This window comes from Convolutriloba macropyga, chromosome 8, assembly GCF_964194025.1.
Source record: "Convolutriloba macropyga chromosome 8, txConMacr16.3, whole genome shotgun sequence".
In the NCBI taxonomy this organism is placed as follows: domain Eukaryota; kingdom Metazoa; phylum Xenacoelomorpha; order Acoela; family Convolutidae; genus Convolutriloba; species Convolutriloba macropyga.
Window position 1 is genome coordinate 4,353,274 of NC_134475.1, and position 7,270 is coordinate 4,360,543.

The window sequence follows — 7,270 nt, forward strand, 5'->3', positions numbered from 1 at the left end:
CAAGTGTTCTTTGCTAACAGAGCAGCGGAAATACTGGAAAACTCATCGATGGATCAATGGAGACACCTCAAAGGTGTCGAAATCCCTGCCGACATCGGAACCCGAGGAATGTCCAACGAAGACCCCAAAGAGTCAGTATGGCTTAACGGGCCGGCATGGCCCAGGCAGATGAAGAAAAGTGGCCAAAGACGTGGTGCCAAGTGAACGAACTCGAACCTGAGCAAGTTACGAGTACTGTAGCAACAGAAACAAAACTAGACCAAATATTTGACTGGAGACAATAGAGTTCCTTCAACTGAATTAGAAACTTCATTGCGTACTGCATGAGGTTCAAGACAAAGCAGAAGGGTACCCTCAAAGCAGAAGAACTTCATCACGCAGAGCAAATACTGTTTCGATTTGTTCAAAACGAAAGCTTCCCGAATGTTTCGAAGTCTATAGCAAACAGCAAAGAAATCTCCAAAACGTTAAACAATGCCAAGTTGTCACCCTTCATAGAGGAGGATTAATTAATTAGAGTGAAAGGCCGACTGAAGCATTCAAACCTTGACTACAATGCAAAACACCCAATATTGTTAACCGCGAAACACCCAGTTGTACAACTTCTGTTGGAGAGAGCGCATCGAGACAACCTACATGAGGGCACAGAGTACGTGAGAAACATGCTTCAACAAGAATACTGAATCATCGGGCTGAGAAATGCATTAAGAAAAATTAAGTCAAGATGTATTAAATGCAGACACAGGAACGCCAATCCAATTCAACCAGCGATGGCAGATCTACCCAGAGAACGACTTGATGAACATGTGTTCCCATTCACCCATATCGGAGTCGACTATTTCGGATCCTTTGAAGTCAAGTTCCTACGGCGCACCTTGAAGAGATGGTGCTGCCTCTTCACTTGCCTGACAACGAGAGCAGTACACATTGAAGTTGCTCAGTCATTGGACACCGAGTCATGTCTAGCTGAAGTGACAAGATTCATTGCAAGACGTGGCTACCCAAATACCATCATTAGTGACAACGGAACAAACTTTGTTGGAGCAGCCAATGAGTTGAAAGCATTCACGAACGAGTGGGACAAGTCTAAGATTGAGAGTGTCTTAGCACAGAAAAAGATGGTTTGGAAATTTAATCCTCCCGGAGCTCCTCACTTTGGTGGAATCTGGGAAAGACTGGTTCAAAGTTGCAAGAAGGTCATAATTGCAATCTTGGACAACCGAAGCCTCACCGACGAGGTACTCAGCACAGCAATGTGTCTTGTAGAGCAGACTCTCAACGCAAGACCCCCGACAGCAGTAAGTGACGACCCTGAAGATTTGACAGCACTCACACCTAATCATTTCTTGCTAGGACAAGAGAACGCGAGTGCACCATTCATTCCATCCAGCGAACGCTACCACGACCTGAGAAAATCATTCAAAACGGCTCAAGCATATGCAGACATGATCTGGAAAAGATGGACTCGTGAATATCTTCCACAATGGAACCAGAGATCGAAGTGGTCAAAAGAACATGTGCGAAACCTGAAAGAAGGCGAATTAGTATGGCTAGTAGATGACTCTGTGAAACGCTGTGAGTACAAACATGGACGAATCATTGAGATCTTCACCGGCAACGACGGAGTTGTGAGATCAGCGAGAGTCAAAATGTCACATGGAGAGCTAAACCGGCCAGTCGTGAAGTTAGCGCCAGTATTCTACGATGGTGTTTCCGAGATCGAAAACAAGGCCGGCGATGTTGGTGCCACTTCAAATGAGCTACAAAAGCCATCAGGGAGCAAGAAATAACTTTTGAAACTTAAAAAACTTGAAATTTGTCAAAACCCAGAAATGATCAAAACTGAAAAATTTTACAAGTTGGGACCGAAAATCTGAACAACCCCCCGATTTTGGGAGGGCAAAACCCGAGCAACCCGAGGTTATGGCAGACGGCTAGGGTAACCTCTAAGCTACTCATGGACCCAACGAACATTATTGCATCATACCTAAAAGTGTGGCTATTAGCACTTATCCGGTGCAAAATTGGCATTTTTCCATATTTTGTTATTTATTGTTAAATTTCTCAATTTGTTTATTTTATGATACTTTAGGTGATCATTAAAGGTGAAATACCGTACATTCGAGGCATTTAGAGCCACGTAATAACCATCCGTGCTTATGTCAACAAAAGTAAATATTGCAGTAATTTGACATTTACTATGTAAACAATGACCTAAATCATTTTCTTGATTAACCAATCAGAAACAAGTAGCGATGATGTTATAAATGATAAATAATTGATTATTTACTTTAACTCAATTGTTTGATTAGTGAAACCGTATTGTATTTGGAACCGTTAGAAACTGTTACCAAGAGCAGTTGGCTCTCAGATTGACTAAAATTTGATTCTTTAACAGCTTTAGTCTTTTTGCTAAGTTTTGCTAGATCTTAAGATCTTGCGAGTTCTAAGTTAGTTGAGCTTACTTACATGAAGGTAGCAACATTACTAACACTGGTTGAAGCCTTACAAACTTCAGCACAAGATTGAACATAGATTATCACTTCGGATTTGCTTAACTTCAATCAACAAAATTAAAGTTACAGTCCTTTAATACATCAGAACGACTAATTATTTCTGCGAGATCGTTAGTAAAACAGAAACACACAAAACCAAATTTTAAAACGCTCAAATACCTCACTTTTATAATGCAAAGACTTTTCTTATTGCAAATCCAGAAGCTACAGATATTGCACATTTCGAGCATTAAAATGGTTGCATGGCACTGCAACAGATACTTCAACTTGTTGATGGTAGAAATCTCAAATCGGCAGTTCTAAGTTATAGTCCGAGGCTCTCAATAATTTGAAGAGAGCCGCTTAAATATTTGATTAACAGCCGCGAAGCGATGGCGGCTATTATTGGGGACATCGTCTTTTTAATTTATCGATGATTCTTACGACCTGGATTCTTGGAATTGACTTTTAGCGAGTGACCTCTACTGCTTTGTGTGTGTGTGTGTGACGTCATTTGTTCTGCTTTTAGGTTAATTGCGTGACTTACCTCACTCAAAAAAATACTTCTGAAATCACTTATTGAACTTCAAATTTTATGAACATTCACTTGTTAAAGATCGGTTGTGTGCATCCAAGTAGTGCTAAACCTAAATGCTCTAATTCTTGAGTATAGAGTCGGGAGTTGTTGATTTAGAATATTAAATTTGAAAAAGCTCTATTGTTACTTTTTCCGGATGTATTCTGTTTCGGCCCCCAGTGTTTTTTATAACCCCAGCTACGAATTATATGTTGTTATATGGCTCGTTACTATGTAAGACAATATCACGAGCGCCTGGGGGTTATAAAAAATTTATGCTCACTAAGCTGGGGGGCCGAAACAGAATAGATCCCTTTTTCCTTATAGAGCTTGTGTGTCTCACAAAATGACAGTCCGAATCTAACCCAAAAAGTCTAGTGGTGTATTAAAGGACTGTCTATCTTATTTCTGTAGTTGTTTCAATTCCATGGAAGGCCACAGGCGTCTATCAAGGCTATTTTCCGGCAATCTACCGGCTGTGTTGTTTGCTTCAGAGATTTTTTTTTTGCTTGTTTTTGCCCTTTGATCTTGCTTTACTTTCTGGTTAAAATTTTCAATTCAAATTGGTCCCAGAAGTTTAGTCCCTGACTTAAAAACATCTCACCGCAAAAATGGGACGGAAAACCGTGCTTGACTGAATTAGTCTATGAAAAGAGTTGAGCTCATCTTTGGCCAAAAGCTTGACTTCAGGTCGACCAAACCTATAAACTCGAAATTTATTAGACCGATAATGTCAAGATCGGTTTTTGATGGACTCATTTCCAACTTACTGTGGGTTAATGCAGATGAATTGTCTAGTTCTCAGGTTAAGGTCCTCGGTAGAGACACAGGCAGTAAGGTGCGTTCAAAAATACACAGGCGAGTATTTTTTAGACGAGTAACATAAACGCACCAGTACTTACGGTCGAGCCACAGTCTGCCCAACAGACAAGCCAAATTCTACCCCTCAGACGCACCAACTCTGCAACATAGACGAGCCATGTTCTTCTGCCATATACACGAGCCAGGTCCTGTCCGACAAACGAGCAAAAAACTCGTCATAGGCGAGCTAAAGTCTGACCATACACTTTTTAAACATCTTTTTGCACCAAAAGCCTCCACCACACAAACCTTAGGTACACAAAACAATTATTAGAGTGCTATATGTTGCTCAATTTGAGTGTCTTAACTATTTAACATTATTTCATGAGCTCTCTTTACTGTCCAAGACCATAAGAAAAATTGTGAGAATTTTTCATGCAGCTCAAGAAAAAACCGAGGCTTCTTATTATACGCTCACCTTTTGAATCTTTAAAAGGGATCCCGGATAGACTAGGATTCAAGATATACACAAAAGCACAATCAAACAAGCCAATAACAACCAATTGAGACAAAGTTTTGTCTAAAAAAAGACAAATTATTTTCGTTTCAGAAATAAACTTTTCTAATTTACCGTTTAGAGAACGAACACATAGCGAAACTTGTAGGTTCTATAGAATTTTCCGATTTGAGGACTGCTACGGGGAGCAGTCTGGTTAACGCTGAGGAACTCCTTGAACTACAAGATCTCATCACACTGTTTTTGAAAATTTTCGATTTTTAGACATTACATCAAATTGCAAAATTTGATTTTATTTTTCATCTTGCCATCACATTTCAGTAAACTATGAAGTAAGAACATGAGTTAACCCATAAAAACAAAAAAGAAGAACTTACAAAATACATCAACAGCCTAATTAATCAAGAATTTCAAAAGTCTTCATCATGGGCTTTTCTTTAAACACGAACGAGGCAAAGTCTGGATCATGAAGTCTTTATGTATGCCCAAGTCTTTTCAAAACATGAACGAGCCAAAGTGTGGATCGTATCGTCTTTTTTGGCCTGGAGGGGTCTTTTCATAAGGACTTTCGAACGAGCACATGAACGCCTCAATTTTTGAACGAGACAAAATCTGAATCATAGGTGATTTCGGTCTGCCTGTGTATTTCCATACAAGATTGGACTGGAAGGGTATTTTCATGAGTCATTTTGAATGAGGACCTAAACCTGGGTTGCTTTCAATCAACTAATATGGCAATAAAACATAGTCGTAACGATTTCATTTTTCTTATGTCTTTTGGCAGACTCGAATCACAATTTAATAAGTATTGCCCTACTGCAACGCTGTTTCGTATTGCCCCGGATAGTGTATCAGTAAATTTGTGATTATAAAAACAATTAAAACTATTGATTAGACTAATAATTATTACCAATAGTTCCCAATAATTAGCCAAGCCCAGGTGGCTCGTTTTTGATAGCACTTTGATAGCTTTTTGTAGAATTAGCATTTTTTAGAATTTTTCTCAATTATAATTCATCTCTCTTAATTTGTCGATATTTTAGCACATTGTAAATTTAACACAATTTTAAACTTTCACAATATGTGACGTTTGTTTCATTTATACTTCTTAACACTACATTGCCTTTAAACTATTTTCTGTATTTTATAGTTCATACTCAAAGGAATTAACAATGTTTTTTTCTTTGATAATTGAGTAATTTAAGTAATTTATTACTTACGGATTGCATTTTAAAATTTTCAAAGCTGACTACGGCTCTGCCGTGTCAAGTTTCCAACGGCACTGGAGTACTGAAATCTGCCCTACTGAAGTAATTTTTTGACCACTTTGGTGGATATAGTACTCCCATTCCTGAAAAAATGTTTCAAGGCCAAGTAAAGTAAAAACTTTTCGATCAAACTAAAAAACTAAAACTGATAATTTTGCTCAAAGCAGTCTTCAAAACTATAGCTGCCCTTTTTGAATTTATAGCCTTCGAAGAGAGAATGAATCGCATTTAGTGACAATATTTCATGTCCTGGCTCGTCTGTTTTTCAATGTGTTAAATTAATTTTACTAAATATTTGTATAGAGGCGGTAACTCCAACAGTGCCTGGTCCATGGTCAGAACAGAAAAAGGAGCAGGGAAAAAACGTATAGTATACTAAGAAAAATTTTTGCATGTTTATATGAAATTCAGAACATCACCAGTTTTTTAGGGATCAATTAAAAATTTTTTCAGCTTGCGCGTGGGTTTATTGGTAAATTTAAGAGCAGCAAACAATGATTTTGACGACATTAGCTTCAAAACATAAGCAATTTTGGACCTTTTCCGTTTGGGCCCCTCCCCCAGTATGTTATGCTCCCCCAGTTCCAGACCACGTGCCATTACATAGTAAATCAGAATAAAAAAAAAGTATGGCACGTGCGTCGGGGGGGGGGGGTACAAACAATATGCACCCACTAAGCCGGGGGAGGACACAAACGGAAAAGATCCGCAATTTTTGAGGAGTTTGAGTTTTGACCAAGCTTTGAGATTTTTTCAATATATGTTGTTGTTTGTTGTTTTTGCTTGTCCTTTCTATACCCAACCTGGTTTCCACGAGCTGGAAATCTGTTTAACTTGTAAATTTTGGCAAAAACAAATTTAGTTCAATAAAATAGGCAAAATAACAGTTGTTTTGCCATTCTTTTGAGTTTTCAATTGTGTTCTTATTTTGATTTTAGCGTTAAAAAGTTGGATCCAGGGAAAAACACAAAAAACCAGCCTCAAACCGTTAGCAATTTTTGCTTGCATTTTTTTCAAGCGAGAATTTCTTATAAAGTTTGTTTATTTTGCTCTCTTAAATTTTTGATCTGAAAAGTTGGTGTTCAACACGCTTATACTAAAAGAATCTACAATTTAAACGATGTCTGTCCCGCTGAATTTTATCTATTCCTTTTTAGTTTGTAAACCTACTTTTGATTGTTTGGCTCGTAATTCTCAATTCGTATGCCGGTTATGTTAAGGGTTACTTAATTCTTCATTCAATTCTTTAGATTGTTTTTCATTACGTGTCTTGCTACTTATTAAAAGATTTTCGGTATGAGCATATGACGTCACGCTCACTTCAAATCAGCTTTGGTTCATTCATTCATGTAGTTTTGAGACTGATGTGTGTGCGTGACGTCATTTTCCACTCACATTAGAGTTAATTTTGCGTTCTTGCGATTGCGTTTTCGGACTCACATTATTTGCCTCACTTTGTCAAGCACTTTTCCTCACACTCATAAATTTTGATTGAAGTTAATTGAAGAGTTAAAGTCGTATGATTGTGTCCCACTCGAATCTCGAATTGAAGGTGATTTACGGACATTTATAGATATAATATCTGAGTCTATATAAGTTGAGGACATCAAAT